Source organism: Lolium perenne, chromosome 5, assembly GCF_019359855.2.
Source record: "Lolium perenne isolate Kyuss_39 chromosome 5, Kyuss_2.0, whole genome shotgun sequence".
NCBI lineage: Eukaryota > Viridiplantae > Streptophyta > Magnoliopsida > Poales > Poaceae > Lolium > Lolium perenne.
Window position 1 is genome coordinate 57,301,492 of NC_067248.2, and position 17,349 is coordinate 57,318,840.

Here is a 17,349-nt window from a genome sequence, read left to right on the forward strand (position 1 = left end):
TCAGAAGCTACCGAAGCTGGCATTGCCGATCTGATGCAGGTACGGTAAAGGCGAGGAGAGACGGTGTCTGAATACATTCAGCGTTTCAGGACTGTCAAGAACCGATGTTATTCGGTTCGTTTATCTGAGAAGGAAGCAGTCGATCTGGCAATAGCAGGCCTCTCAGCGCCGCTCAAGGATCTGACTTTCCAAGCAGACTATAATTCACGGGCGCATATGGTTCAGAAATTGACATCGTATGAACAGCGCCACCCAGAGTTGTACCGGGACAAGTTCAAGCGCCCGGTCGCCCTGGTTGAGGCAGAAGAAGACGAAGACTCTGCAGAAGATCAGGAAGTCGCCGTGGCTGAATGGGCTCGGGGGGCAGTACACGTGTCCTTCAAATGGGTGAAACAACCAGGGCCTGCAAAAGGGTTTGACTTTGATTTAAGCAAAACGGAGCAGATTTTTGATTTGCTGCTGAAGGAAAAACAGCTGAAGTTACCCGAAGGCCACAAAATCCCTACGTTACAAGAGGTGAACGGGAGACCATACTGCAAATGGCATCACACGTTCACCCACGCCACCAACGAATGCAAAGTATTGCGCGGACAGATTCAAATGGCGATAGAACAAGGCCGATTAATCTTCGGTCAGTTTGCCATGAAAGTTGACACACATCCGTTTCCTGGCGTCGACATGGTAGATCTCAGTCACTGCATAAGATGCGAGCCAGGTTTCTCCTTTGATATCAACATGGCAGGGCTTGTAGACCGCCATGGCAAGGATAAAGCAGAAAGCAGTTGATACGTCCAAAACGTATCTACTTTCCCGAACACTTTTGCTATTGTTTTGCCTCTAATTTGTGTATTTTGGATACAACTAACACGGACTAACGCTGTTTTCAGCAGAATTGCTCTGGTGTCTCGTTTTTGTGCAGAAATCCAACTTTCGGGAAAATCCTCGGAATTTATGCAGAAGGCCCTATTTTCCCGAATCGACGGAGCCAGAAGGACAAGTGAGGTGGAGGCCCGAGGGCCCCACACCATAAGGCGGCGCGGCCTAGGGGGGGCCCGCGCGGCCCTATGGTGTGGCCCCCTCGGCTGGCCTCCGACGCCCCCCTTCGGACTACTTATCGGGTTCGACCTAAAAATGCACGGAGAGAAGTGGAAATCGCCAGAAACCCTCCAGAGAGCCGCCACATCGCGAAACTCCGTCTCGGGAGCCAGAAGTCTCCGTTCTGGCACTCCGCCGGGACGGGGAATTGGAGGAGATCTTCACCGCCATCACCGCCAACGCTTCTCCATCGACCAGCCATGTTTCCCCCATCCATGTGTGAGTAATTCCCCCGCTGTAGGCTGAAGGGGATGGTAGGGATTGGATGAGATTGGTCATGTAATAGTCATAAGATTGTTAGGGCATAGTGCCTAGTATCCGTAGATATCACTTTTATGATATTGTTGCAACTTGTTATGCTTAATGCTTGTCACTAGGGCCCGAGTGCCATGATCTCAGATCTGAACATGTTATTGATTCATGAAGATATTCGTTGTTTATGATCTTACCTGCAAGTTGTATACACATGTCGCTGTCCGGAACCAATGGCCCCGAAGTGACAGAAATCGGGACAACTGGAGGGGATGGTAGTGATGTGAGGATCACATGTGTTCACGGAGTGTTAATGCTTTGCTCCGGTACTCTATTAAAATGAGTACCTTAATTTCCAGTAGTTTCCCTAGAGGCCCGGCTGCCACCGGCTGGTAGGACAAAAGATGTTGTGCAAGTTTCTCATTGCGAGCACGTACGACTATATATGGAACACATGCCTATTGATTGATTAGTACTTGGATACCGTTTTATTATTATCTGCAAATGCCCCTGCTTTGACTGTTATATGAGTTTCTCTCATCCATGCAACGCCCGTTAAATCCGTCCCTGTGCCTACAGTATTTTAATCCTGCTGTTTACTATAATCACTACTGCTGTCTTTATTTCACCGCTGTTGTTATTTCACTATTCCTACTGCCATAAAACTGTTACCACTGATAAACTCTTGCGAGCAAGTCTGTTTCCAGGTGCAGCTGAATTGACAACTCCGCTGTTAAGGCTTACAAGTATTCTTTGTCTCCCCTTGTGTCGAATCAATAAATTGGGTAATACTTCCCTCGAAGACTGTTGCGATCCCCTATACTTGTGGGTCATCAAGACTATTTTCTGGCGCCGTTGCCGGGGAGCATAGCTTTATTTGGAAGTTCACTTGGATTGATATTGTTCGCTGCAAATTCTCCATCATGGGTAAACCTCGCGATACTAAGATCGCCATATTACCATCCACTACAAGAAAAGGTACAACTCTTAGTACCTCTGCTGCTCTTGATTCACCATCTGTGATAAGTAAACTTGTTTCACCACCACAAACTTCAAATGCTGGTACTTCTGCTGAATCTGAAAATTCCTCTCATAATTGTGATGATGCTTCTGCTGTGCTTGATAATGATGGTTCGTTAGGATCTTTTCTAGATGCTACAATTGCTAAGTCTAGACAAATTGAAAATACTGAAACTCCTAATGAAAATGCTGCTACACCTGTTAATTCACCTGAGTCTGTTGAATATTCTAGTGATGATCTTGATGAAGATTATGTAGAGCTTGATGATGATTTTATTGAAAAATGCAATGCTACTACTGATGCAAGAAAAATTAAAAAGTTGCTTGCAGAACATGCTGTTAGATATAAACTATCTCCTGATCCTAAATTTGCCACATCTCCTATAAACATTAGGGATAAAGATTATGATTTTTCTCTTGATTTATCTCATATAGCTATTGTTGAGAAAACACCCTTTTGTGGTACTGAAAAAGAAAGTGCTGTTGAACACATGACTGAGTTATCTACTCTTAGTGGCTTGTTTTCTGATGATATTAAGATGCGTACTTATTTTGTCGCTAAAATTTTTCCTTTCTCATTAAAGGATGATGCTAAAACTTGGTGTAATAATTTGCCTCCTGGTTGTATTAAAAGCCCAAAAGAATTGCTTGATGTTTTCTTCCGGAAATACTTTCCTGCTAGTGCTCAACATGCTGCTTTGCAGAGAATTTATAATTTTGACCAGGAAGATGGAGAGAAATTGCCTGAGGCTTGGGCGAGATTTTGCTCTCTTATTAGAGCTCAGCCTGACCATGATTTGGAAAAGCATGATTTACGTGATATATTTTATAGTGGACTAACTATTGAGTCTAGGGCATACCTGGATAGTTGTGCTGGTTGTGTTTTCAGGAAAATAACTCCAGATTTATCAAGAATTACTGGCTAAAATAGGCCGGAATCATGATGATTGGTCTACACCTGAACCAACCCCGACACCGATAGTGAAGAAGAGGGGTATGATTAAATTAAATGATGAAGATATGAGGGAAGCCAAGAAGTCTCTTAAAGAGAAGGGTATTAAACCTGAAGATGTGAAGAATTTACCTCCTATAGAAGATTTATGTGAGATAACTCCCCCTTCATCCATGATTGAGGTACACTCTCTTCAGCGCTTTACTAGGGAAGATATTCCGTATTCAAAACCTCCTGCTCAATGCTTAGATGAGTTTGATAATTATATTGTTAAGCAAGAAAACTTTAATATGAGAGTAGAGAATCATTTAATGGAAAATTCTCGAGCTATTAGTGAATTGCATGGTATTGTGGAGAGAACCTCCAATGATGTTAAGATACTTGTTAAACATTTTCAAATGGTCCAAACTCAAATTGATCAACTTACTAAAGTGCAAAATGACTTGTTGGGAAATAATTCTAAAGAAAAACATGCTTATGAAGTAACAACTAGAGGTGGTGTTTCTACTCAGGATCCTCTATATCCTGAAGGGCATCCCAAAAGAGTTGAACAAGATTCTCAACTAACTAAAACTAGTGCTCCATTTAAGAAAAAGAAAAAGAAACATAAGAATGTTGTAGAATCCTCTGAACCTGTTAATGATCCTAATAGTATTTCTATTTCTGATGCTGAAACTGAAAGTGGTAATGAACATGATAAAGATAATGATAAGGATGATACTCCTGATAAAGAAGAGGTTGAAAAAGAACCTGAAAAGCCTGCTAAAAATAAAAAGTACACTAAAGAAGATTTTATTGCTGAGAAACATGGTAATGAAAGAGAACCTTGGGTTCAAAAGCAAATGCCTTTTCCTGCTAAGAAACTAAAATCAAAGGAGGAGGAACATTATAATAAATTTTGTGATTGGATGAAACCTTTATTTTTGCAAATCCCTTTGCCTGATGCTATTAAATTGCCTCCTTATTCAAAGTATATGAAAGATATTGTCTCTAACAAAAGGAAAATCCCCAATGAGGAAATTTCCACTATGCTTGCTAATTACTCTTTCAATGGCAAAGTTCCAGAGAAGTTGGGCGACCCAGGTATACCTACTATTCCTTGTTCTATCAAGAATAATTATGTTAGAACTGCTCTATGTGATTTGGGAGCGGGAGTTAGTGTAATGCCTTTTTCTCTTTATAAGAGACTTGATTTAGATAAGTTGATACCAACTGATATATCTTTGCAAATGGCTGATAAATCTACTGCTATTCCTGTTGGTGTATGTGAAAATGTTCCTGTTCAAGTAACTCAACATTGCTTGATATTAACTGATTTTGTTGTGTTGGAAATGCCTGAAGATGATAATATGTCCATTATTCTTGGAAGACCCTTTCTTAATACTGCAGGGGCTGTTATTGATTGCAATAAAGGCATGGTTACTTTCAATGTTGATGATAAGGAACATACTGTCTATTTTCCCAAGAGGATTGATAAAGTATACGGAGTTAATACAATTTTTAATGTAAAAACTATCAAAGTGGGATCCATTGATTGTCCTATATATGAGCCTAAAGAAGAATATCAAACTCTTGTGATTGGATCCATATCAATTCAATATAAGGTAACATGATTGATTTGAGGTTTATTTCTTCTTATGTCATATAAAATTTATTTGGTAGCAAGACTTGATCAACCTTGTTAACAAGTATATTTTAATGCATAAGAGAGCTAAACAACATTTCTTTCTTTCTTTCTCCCTCCACTTATTTTACTTGTTGTAGCACTTTTGTTTTGCAATATGCTTTAGTTGTTTAGGATTTTAGAAATCATTTGCCTGTGCCTGTTCTGCTTAACATTGATTCAGGAAAGAGTGGTCGATCACAGAAAATGAGCTAAACGCATACATAGAAAGGGAAGGCCATCGTGCAAGGGAAGGCACGAAGGAGGCCGAGGAGCACCCCGACTCTTCATCCGATGCAGCGAGCTCCTCATATCAACATCATGGTCATGTGGAACCTCCACGACATTCTTCTGCGCAGGGGCCTTATTATCACTCCATGTATGATCCACCGGCGTGGAACTCCGACCCTCGTTGGGAATGAACTCCACTTATGCCAAAAGCCTAAGCTTGGGGGGAGGTATACCGGCATCACTCATTCTTTGCATATTATGGTTGCTGGATACTTGTACATACTTTTTTAGTTTCTTAGAGTGGTTTTCTAATAAGAGGGAGATGATATTTGGGGAAGTGCTGTCCAAAAACAGATTATGCGCTGTTACTAGAAAAATTCGTATGCACAGCCAGAACGTTATTTTGAGTTACCAATTTTTGAGCATGTGCCCCAGGTTGTTATCTAACTTTCATTAGTTGAACACTTTTTGAGCTGAGCAATGGAAGATTTTTTTTAATTTCGATTTCTGTACTGCTGTCAGGTTTTGGCAGATTTCTGTCATCCTGCTTTTCTGTGTTTCTGTTAGTTTGCATTCTTTTGTTTTCGCTTTGTTTCTTTCCTAAAACACAAAAAGACCAAAAATATTTCTGTTGTTTCTCTTCACCATTTGTTTATTTGGTTCCTTGCTCTCAGTTTACTTTATTTGCTATCGTTGGTTTGTTATGAGAAAACCCAAAAAGATTTTGCTTTGTTTGCTTGTTTTCTTTCGTTCTTGTTTCCAATTCGAAAACACCAAAAATATTTGCTATTCTTCTTTGGTTTGTAAAGTTCATCATGAGTTCAATGGTCTTCGGTGACTGGAGCGTGGTTTTCATTTCATATTATCCAAGCTACACAAGTGAAAGGCAATAATGACGATCTACAACAATTGGATTGTGGTGAGAGGCTGGTATGAACTCTATTTGTTTTTCATTTTTGTACATATACTCATCCATGTGAGCATGCTTAGTTGGTTCATGTGAGGTATATGTTATTTGAGAAAGTCTAGTAGTTCATGATCTCTCATGTTTAGCTCCAATTTATTAATATGAGTAGCATGTCATGGATGTTCGCTTGCATTGTTTTATTTATAAGTAAGTATGGCATTGTGGTATCCTCCTCTGAATAATTCATTTATATCGACTTGGCACATGCTCACGCATGCATATGACTGAACAAAAAGTCAATTAAGCCTCGATGATTTATATTGCTTCAGAGTTCTTGTATCACTTTTATGCCTCCGTTAATTTATTTTGCCGCAAGCATGATTATGACAGTTACTGCTCTCTTGATTTGTCGCTCCCTAGTCTTTTGCTAGCCTTCACTTGTACTGAGCGGGAATGCTGCTCGTGCTTCCAAACACCTGAAAACCAAGTTGTTCCAAAGTGTCCACCATAAATACCTATGCATGGCATTTCAAACCATTCCAAGTAAATTCTCATGCGCTACCTTTAAAACTTTCAAAATGCTTCTCAATTTGTGTTAATGTTTCATAGCTCATGAGGAAGTATGTGGTGTTTAGCTTTCAACCTTGTCATTTACTTTTGACGGATTCTCATATGGACTAGTGGCACATCCGCTTATCCATTAATTTTGCAAAAAGAGCTGGCAATGGGATTCCCTGTCCCAAATTAATTAACTTAAATAGACACTCCTCCATGGTTTGTGATGGTTGGACGGCACCCGAAGGATTCGGTTAGCCATGGCTTGTGTAAGCAAAGGTTGGGGGGAGTGTCATCATCATAATAAAACTTAAATAAAAAGGCACTCCTTCATGGTATGAGATTGTTGGCAGGCACCCGAGGATTCGGTTAGCCATGGTTTGTGAAAGAAAGGTTGGAAGGAGTGCCACCCAAAAATAAATAAAATGGGAGCCGCTCTTGGGAGTCCGGTTGATGAGGTAGTTAGTGTACCCATTACCATTCGTTGACAACAACAAACACCTCTCAAAATAATTTTACTCCTGCTTTACAAATGAAAAGCTCTAGCGCATGTTAATCCCTGCTTCCCTCTGCGAAGGGTCAATCTTTTACTTTTATGTTGTGTCTCCATTCTTTCTTTGAGCACTATCTTGAGAGCACAACTGTCATTCTTAGTATAATATGCTTGTCTCAAAATATAATTGATTGTGGTATAACTTTGATGCTTTTATCTTTGACAATCACTACTTCTAGTCTTTCTATGAACTCCAGAGGTGCCTCGGCATTTATGTTTTGCCGATCAAATACAGGCAAGCGAAATACCACTTTATCATATTCTCTTATGAACATTGCAATCCTGCTTATATACATGATTCATGGTGCTTATTATTAATTGTTGGTACTTCTCCATGATTGACATAGCTGTTGGATGATCTTATTTGCATGTGTCTCATTATGAACTGCTTGAGTATTAGCCATAGCATGAGAATATATACATCATATGAGCAAATGTGTTCGTGAAAGTTCTTTTATCGCTCAGTTGTTAACTGAATTGCTTGAGGACAAGCAATAAGCTAAGCTTGGGGGGAGTTGATACGTCCAAAACGTATCTACTTTCCCGAACACTTTTGCTATTGTTTTGCCTCTAATTTGTGTATTTTGGATACAACTAACACGGACTAACGCTGTTTTCAGCAGAATTGCTCTGGTGTCTCGTTTTTGTGCAGAAATCCAACTTTCGGGAAAATCCTCGGAATTTATGCAGAAGGCCCTATTTTCCCAGAATACTGACGGAGCCAGAAGGACAAGTGAGGTGGAGGCCCGAGGGCCCCACACCATAAGGTGGCGCGGCCTAGGGGGGCCCGCGCAGCCCTATGGTGTGGCCCCCTCGGCTGGCCTCCGACGCCCCCCTTTGGACTACTTATCGGGTGTGACCTAAAAACGCACAGAGAGAAGTGGAAATCGCCAGAAACCCTCCAGAGAGCCGCCACATCGCGAAACTCCGTCTCGGGAGCCAGAAGTCTCCGTTCTGGCACTCCGCCGGGACGGGGAATTGGAGGAGATCTTCACCGCCATCACCGCCAACGCTTCTCCATCGACCAGCCATGTTTCCCCCATCCATGTGTGAGTAATTCCCCCGCTGTAGGCTGAAGGGGATGGTAGGGATTGGATGAGATTGGTCATGTAATAGTCATAAGATTGTTAGGGCATAGTGCCTAGTATCCGTAGATGTCACTTTTATGATATTGTTGCAACTTGTTATGCTTAATGCTTGTCACTAGGGCCCGAGTGCCATGATCTCAGATCTGAACATGTTATTGATTCATGAAGATATTCGTTGTTTATGATCTTACCTGCAAGTTGTATACACATGTCGCTGTCCGGAACCAATGGCCCCGAAGTGACAGAAATTGGGACAACCGGAGGGGATGGTAGTGATGTGAGGATCACATGTGTTCACGGAGTGTTAATGCTTTGCTCCGGTACTCTATTAAAAGGAGTACCTTAATTTCCAGTAGTTTCCCTAGAGGCCCGGCTGCCACCGGCTGGTAGGACAAAAGATGTTGTGCAAGTTTCTCATTGCGAGCACGTACGACTATATATGGAACACATGCCTATTGATTGATTAGTACTTGGATACCGTTTTATTATTATCTGCAAATGCCCCTGCTTTGATTGTTATATGAGTTTCTCTCATCCATGCAACGCCCGTTAAATCCGTCCCTGTGCCTACAGTATTTTAATCCTGCTGTTTACTATAATCACTACTGCTGTCTTTATTTCACCGCTGCTGTTATTTCACTATTCCTACTGCCATAAAACTGTTACCACTGATAAACTCTTGCGAGCAAGTCTGTTTCCAGGTGCAGCTGAATTGACAACTCCGCTGTTAAGGCTTACAAGTATTCTTTGTCTCCCCTTGTGTCGAATCAATAAATTGGGTAATACTTCCCTCGAAGACTGTTGCGATCCCCTATACTTGTGGGTCATCAGCAGTCACTCCCGTGGCAAAGATAAAGCGGAGGCCGATCCACGCAACCAGCCCCAGTATGATGACAGACGGTACCTGACTGAGGAAGAGGTGAGAAGCGTGCGGTATCAACGACACTCTCCGCGCATCTCCTTAACAAATATGAGCAGCAGTATGACTGACGTCGGCGCTACGACGTGGATGATGAGAGATATCGTCGGTCTGATGCAGATGACAGGAAATTTCGTCGATATGATAAAGACAACGATGGGTATGAGCGTCACGCTAGAGGGAGGTCGAGAGAGCAAGAGGACATGGATAGGCATTGGAACTGTCCTTTCTTTAAACACTGCTGGGACTCAGGAATGAGCCGATTGCCTACAATCGAGAACTGCCCAGAATGTAGACAGCAGAGGAAGGGAACAAATGAAGTTTCAGTGTTCAAGCGTCTAGGGCCTCTCCCACCTCAGAACAGACGAGCTGAGTCATCTCGAGATGAAGACTTCGAGGAGTCGGATGAAGAAGAAGATAGATATCACCGGCCAAGGTGGTGCCCGGATGGACTCAGCCACTCCCAAAAGTGTAGAGTGCAGCGGCTACGAAACCTGGAGGAAGCCGAGGCGCAATACCTGTACACGTTGAGGAAAGCACGGCCCGATCTGGCCGTAAAAATTCAGCAAACGTTGGAAACGGAGACGCGCCCGCCAAAGAAAGTGTGGCGTCCCAAACAGACAAAAGCCGATGCAGAGGCATCGGCTGATACAAACATGGTGTTCATACTCCCGTCAGAATTTTGTGCTCCAAATGACGAGGAAGTGTCAATGGCACAGTTTGACTGCGGTCCACGGTCAGTCATCTTTGAGAAGCCACGAGAGAGAAGCTACAGGCATTTGAAAGCCCTATACCTGAGAGGTTACATCAATGGGCAGCCTATTAGCAAGATGTTGGTTGACACGGGAGCGGCAGTCAATATAATGCCGTACTCCATGCTACGATGTTTGGGACGTTCCAACGAAGATCTGATCAAGACCAACGCCACATTAAGCGATTTCAACGGCCAAGCGTCAGAAGCGAAGGGTGCTGAACGTAGATCTAGCCGTAGGCCGAAAAACCATCCCTACGTCATTCTTCATCGTCGATAGCAAAAGCACTTACGATGTCCTGCTAGGGAGGGATTGGATCCACGCTAACTGTTACATTCCATCCACAATGCATTAGTGCATCATACAATGGGATGGAGATGAAGTGGAGGTCGTTCATGCAGATGATTCGATCGAGATCTCGCTAGCTGCCATGAATATTTGGGATGCAAACGACCAAGAGCCACTCTCTGGAATCAGTTTGGACGGCTGTGAGTGCATCGAAGCTTCAAAAAACGGGGTGAGGCTGGTCTTATCCACCGACCTGACAGAGTAGCAAGATCCAAGTCTATGGACGTACGTGGCAAGGCCGATCCCTGCGATCGGCCCCAAAAAATAAAAAGCAAGGATCTCACCTCAAGCATGTCACGTAGCCATAGTAGAGAACCAGTACGTTGTAAACCCTCATTGAGCATTGCAATGAAAAAGGAGGCCGATTCCAGCAATCGGCCAAAATTATCCTCAACATGCATTTTGCCTGTGTTCAGCATTGATCTAGCGGGCGATGGAAAGCTGGGGTATGGGTTTACATCAGCTGATGAGCTGGAAGAGATTGACATTGGTCCTGGGGATAAGCCACGACCAACATTTATCAGCAAAAAGTTAGATCCGCATCTGAGGAGCCTATTGATAGCCTTGTTGAAAGAGTACCCAGATTGTTTTGCATGGGATTATACAGAGATGCCTGGGTTAGACAGGAGCATCATTGAGCATCGGCTCCCTTTGAAGAAAGGATTTCGGCCGTTCCAGCAGCGAGCACGACAGATGAATGCCGAAATCTTGGTGGAAGTCAAGAAAGAGATCCAGAAGATGTTGGACGCCGGGTTCATCAGGCCATGCAGGTACGCTGAATGGATTTCCAATGTCGTACCTGTGGAGAAAAAGGATGGCCGATGGCGCGTCGCCATAGATTTTCGGAATCTCAATGGTGCCACTCCAAAAGATGAATATCCGATGCCAGTAGCAGAGACATTGATCAATGCGGCTGCTGGTCATAAAGTCTTAAGTTTCATGGATGGCAATGCCAGCTACAACCAAATCTTTATGGCTCCAGAAGATATACACAAGACTGCATTCAGAGTGCCAGGCTCGGTGGGTCTGTTTGAATACGTAGTCATGACATTTGGACTGAAAAATGCCGGCGCAACGTACCAAAGAGCCATGAATTACATCTTTCATGATTTAATCAGCAAATTGGTGGAGATTTACATTGATGACGTGGTGGTCAAGTCTGTTTCGGTGGACGGACACTTAGAAGATTTGCGACACGTCCTGGACCGAACTAGGAAGTTCGGACTAAGAATGAATCCAAAGAAGTGTGCCTTTGGTGTGACGGCCGGTCAGTTCCTGGGTTTCTTGGTTCATGAACGCGGAATTGAGATCGGCCTGAAAAGTCAAGAGGCAGTGCGAACGATGAAGCCACCCACCACGAAGAAGGAGCTCCAGTGTCTCATCGGCAAAATCAATTTCGTCAGGAGATTTATCTCCAACTTGTCAGGACGAATCGAGCCGTTCATGGGATTGGTCAAAATCAAGTCGGATGAGGAGTTTCGCTGGGGGCAGAGCAACAACGAGCATTTGACGATATTAAGGAGTACCTAACAAAGCCACCTGTGTTGGTTCCGCCGCAGCAAGACAGGCCATTCTACATTTACTTGTCAGTAGCTGACACCTCCATCGCGTCAGTGGTGGTGCAGGTTTATGATGGTCTGGAAAAAGTGGTTTTCTACCTCAGCAGAAGGATGTTGGATGCAGAAACAAGGTACCCTGAGATCGAAAAGGTGTGCCTCTGTTTGTTTTTCACCTGTACCAAGCTCCAGCACATCTTGCTGTCAGCGGAGATTATCGTCATATGCAAATCAGATGTCATCAAGCACATGCTGTCGGCTCCTGTATTGAAAGGCCGACTCGGCAAATGGATGTTTGCTTTATCGGAATTTGATATCCGGTATCAGCCTGCGAAAGCAGTCAAGGGACAAGCGTTGGCCGATCTTATTGCTGAACGAATAAACATGGACGTAGCAGCACTATCTGTGCGTGCATGGGCCATGTTCTTCGATGGATCGGTCTGTGAGGATGGTTGCGGCATCGGCGTGCTACTCGTGTCGCCTCGGGGGGCAACGTATTCCTTCTCCATCAGGCTATCTACCCCTTGCACCAACAATGTGGCTGAGTATGAAGCGATATGCAAGGGAATGGAGTTGCTATTGGACGCTGGGGCAGAGGCAGTTGAGATCTTTGGAGATTCCAAATTGGTGATTTCTCAACTCACGGAGGAGTACAAGTGTGAGAGCGAGTCGCTCTTCCCATTATGGGTACAATGCCGTGAGCTGATGGCACAGTTCAGGTATATAAACTTCAATTGGATCCCAAGGTCGCAAAATACCGAGGCGAACGACCTCGCACAGACGGCGTCAGGATACAAGGACGTAGCAGATGGAGCCGATTTTCAGGTGCAGTTCATGGAACCCGATGATTGGAGAGCCGATATCTTCAATTACTTGAAAGATCCGGCTCGGGGGGCACCTAAACGGATAAGATACAGGGCCATGAAGTACGTCCTGATTGGCGATGACATGTTCTACAGGACTTTGGAAGGGTTACTTCTCAAATGTTTGGGACCAGCCGAGTCCAATCGGCTCTTGCATGAGGTGCATGAGGGGGCCTGTGGAACTCACCAATCGGCTCATAAGATGAAGTGGCTGATGAGGCGATCGGGATTTTATTGGCCCACCATGCTTGAAGATTGTTTCAAGTACTATAAAGGGTGTCAAGCATGTCAGAAGTTTGGGAGCATTCAGATGGTACCTGCATCAGTGATGAATCCCATCATCAAGTCGTGGCCGTTCCGAGGGTGGGGCATGGATATGATCGGCAAGATACACCCTCCTTCGAGCAAAGGCCATGTGTGGGTTCTGGCCATTACAGATTATTTTACTAAATGGGTGGAGGCCGTCCCTATGAAGGCAGTGGCATCATCAGATGTTATCAATTTTGTGAGAGAACATGTCATTCACAGATTCGGGATTCCCCAGACTATCACGACCGATGGAGGTTCGGTCTTCGTTTCTAAGGAGTTCAGAAAATTCTGTGAGGATATGGGAATCAAGCTGATCCGATCGTCTCCATACTATGCTCAAGCAAATGGGCAGGCTGAAGCGTCCAACAAGAGTTTGATCAAGTTGATTAAGAGGAAGATCGACGAGCATCCTAGACGATGGCACGAGGTATTGTCAGAAGCGTTGTGGGCTTATCGCATGTCGTGTCATGGAGCAATAAAAACCTCGCCATACCATCTGGTATATGGACATGAAGTTGTGTTACCCTGGGAAATCAAGGCTGGGTCGAGACGAATTACATTTCAGAATGATTTAACTACTGAAGAATATGCAGCCCTGATGAGTGACAGCATTGAGGATGCAACGGAACTCAGACTATGGTCGCTTGAGAAAATCAAGGAGAATAAAGCCAAGGTGGCTCGCGCATATAATAAGAAGGTGAAGCCAAAGGAGTTCCAGGTTGGTGATCTGGTATGGGAAGCTGTATTGCCGTTGGGGACTAAGGACAAAATGTATGGTAAATGGTCTCCAAATTGGCCCGACCCGTATAAAGTCGACCAAGTTTTAAAGGGGAATGCATACATGCTTGAGTAGTTGGATGGTGTGAAGTTCCCAGTGGCTGTCAATGGCCAGCATCTCAAGAAGTACTTCCCAAGCATGTGGGATGATGGGCAGTAAAATATGGAGGCCGATACACGAAATCGGCCAGTAAATTTTTTTTTGGGAAACAGCCGATGCACAGACATCGACTTTAGAATAATAGCCAATGCACGGATATCGACCAAGTTTTACAAAGTATTACAGTATGAATTCGAGGAGAGTTTGCTTGAAGGTCTGTCTAATTTGGTGTTTGAGTTCGTTCTTATGGGCGTTTGAGGGTGAAAGACCGATACGTTGCTATCGGTTCTTGGTGCGTTGACTTGTTTTGGCAATCGGAAGATTTGAAATTGGACAAATGGAGAATCAAATTGGAAGAACAATTTTCATTGATTCGAAGAGGAATTTTCTTACAATGAAGAGCCGATGGCTCTCAAAAGATCATCCGATGCCTAATGCACTACTACTACTAGCACTACTACTAAGTCCCTAATCTATGGGCCGTCGCTGCCCTCATCGTCGCCGTCGTAGCTGCCGTCGGCGCTGCTGCCGGCGGGCTCCTCGTCGCTGCTGATGAAGCCGCCGACGGGGGCTTCATCCTCCTCGTCGTCATCATCGTCCGAGCCAGCGCGGAAGCGCTTGGCCGGTGGGTACCCTGCGGAGGAGGAGTCTTCATCCGTCTCCTCCGCCTCCTCTTCCTCCTCGTCGGAGGAGAAGCCCCCGTCCCAGGAGAAGAGGTCGTCGTCGCTTGCTGCCTCCAGCTCCCCGTCGACGAGGAACTGGAGGTCTTCCTCCCCGTCGGTGAGGGGTTCGTCGTCCTCCGATTCGACGGAGGAATCCCAGTCCTGCGCGTCCCAATGCTCTGGGGCGCGGGCCTCGTAGATGGCCATAAGATTAACCTCCGGCTCTAGCTCGCTAGAGGAGGAAGAATCGAAGGACAGGCCGGAAGAGGCAGAGGAAGAAGAGGAAGACATGGTTACAGTGGGGATTTTTGCCGATGGCTAGTACGGAGCAAAGGGATGAAGAGATGAACTGCTCGATGCAGTTAAATAAAAGGGGATATAGTGGAGATTTAATGCTTGAGCAGTTTTCGAGGATGCGGTGCCGAAACTGTCAAACGTGCAGAAGTTGAGAGGACGGGGTATCATGATGGAAAGATACTGAAGCGGTTCTGCTCTGCCACGACATGACCCTTCAAAGGAAAAACAGAGTGGTTTTGAAATTATCATTGCCAAAACCAGGGGACATGTGTTATCACCAGATTTTGGCCAAATCAGGAGATGGGCCGTAATTGAGATGGGCTTGAAGGATATACACGTGGAGCGTCTCTGAAGCGGCCTTGCACGAAGAGTTTGGGCTAGATTGCCCGTGTATCTGTATATTATAGTAGATTGCATCTTAGTTTAGAATTAAAAGATAGAGTTTAACCCGTACACGGTTAGGTGTACGTCCGGATTAGAAAGTCCCTTGGACTATAAATATGTACCTAGGGTTATTGAGAAAGGAGGACAATCACGTTCACAACAAACACAAACCAGGCGCATCGCCACCCCATGTTTCGAGGGTTTCTTCCGGGTAAGCATCATGCTGCCTAGATCGCATCTTGCGATCTAGGCAGTATACGTTTATTCGTTATCTTGTGTTGCTCGTGCTGAAGCATTGTTGATGGAGAGTAACATCACTTATCGTAGATGGTTTGGGGCTTGCATTGATGCTTTTGTTATACATATTTGCTTAGCTATGCTGTCCCTCGATATCTAGCTGCCCTTACACCTATCTAGGTGTAAGGGCAGCACCTTGCTTGTTCGTTATTTAGTGGATCCGATCTGTTATAGTTGCTCCTTGTTCTTCAAGGATTAGTTTAATATCCGTCTGGTTAGGCCTTGCAAACGGGTTGAACGATCCGGTAGTGCGTAAGGTATGGTTTATTGGTCCTAAGAGGGATTGTTCCGGGAATTGACTTAATGTTGGTTTTTAGGCCTCTTTTAGGGTTAGTTTTCCATCATCTTTCGTGTCTATTAGGCTCAACTACGCGTAGGATGTTCCGATCATGCGGTGAAAACCCTAAACTTTCGTGGATTGGTTTAACTTTGTATTGATCAAGCAGGATCTCCATGTCATCATAAACCCAACGTGAACCATGGGGCAATCAGCTCTTTGAGCCGATCCACAGGGCAACCTGAGAGCCGATCGGGCTCGTATTTAATGTTTACGTGTCTACCATGCAGGAGACTAATCGAAGCAATCCAACACCTTCCTGACCAGGTATAGGTCAGGTGGCACGCCCTTGCAACCTCCAGGACGTGTGCCGGAACATTGCGGGACGACGTCGAGGGACCAGGGCCCACCAGCAGTCTTGGCAGCCTCCCGACTCTTCGTGTTGCTTAACCACTGCCGCCGATGGGTTTTGGCAGGCAATAGAGAGGGAGAAGGGCGCCGCCAGATTTCAAATTCGAGCCTAACAATACTGTGGAGCATGTGCCTTTGGTGAGCCACATAATTTTTTTTGTTTTATTTTTGCAGGAAAAAATCTTGATTTTACCGTAACTTTTTACTCTTTTCGAATTTGCCGATTTTGTAAATTTCAGAACGGCCGATTGAATTCGGATGTAGAATTTTCTCCCGGTCATTTTTTTATATTGTGCGTATTTTCCGACTTCGTATGCAACCAGAAAAGCCATTTGAAGATTTTGTGATCTTTTTTTTTGCAAAATACATCGAAATTCATGTTTTCCAATTTTCCGTACAAGTATACCACTTAATATTTTTTCTGAAATTTTTATAATTTTTGGCGCATTTGGCCACATGCGCCACAGAAAAAGACGTCATTTCTATAAAGAAATCTAGATCCATCCGCCACAGAGATACTCAGAATTTATCAATCCAATAATTGGTCGTGGGCCCACCAAATTTTGTGGCGCATGGAGAGTTTGTGCGCCACAGAAATGCCAAATCCTGTGGTGCATGGACAGTTGATATGCCACAGAAATGCAATTTTTTAGTGATGCACGTGTCTCGTGCGCCACAAAAAACCATTCCACCTATAGCTAGTTTTCTACTAGTGAAAATAAAGAGAAAGGGAAAGAGATCTCGGAACGGAAAAACTGATTATCGACTAAATGGCAAAACCAAGGAGTCTTGTAATGGAATAGTGCCACAATTGAGGTTTCAATCAGTGAAATGGAAAAAGTGAGATTCAAATCTGTCATATTGGCAAAAAATGATTAAAAAAAACCCTAGTTTCTTTAGCTACACACTCAGAAAAATCATAATATCCGGTGGTTATTATGTTCTGGCGCGTATCTTACAAACATGGTCCATTGCTGTGCCATCATTTGGCCACGTATTACCCACGAGCAGAGGATTTGGGAATCATACACTTGTAGAAAATAGGGCTTTCGTCCAGCACCCCTGGAAGTTTTAGTTCCGG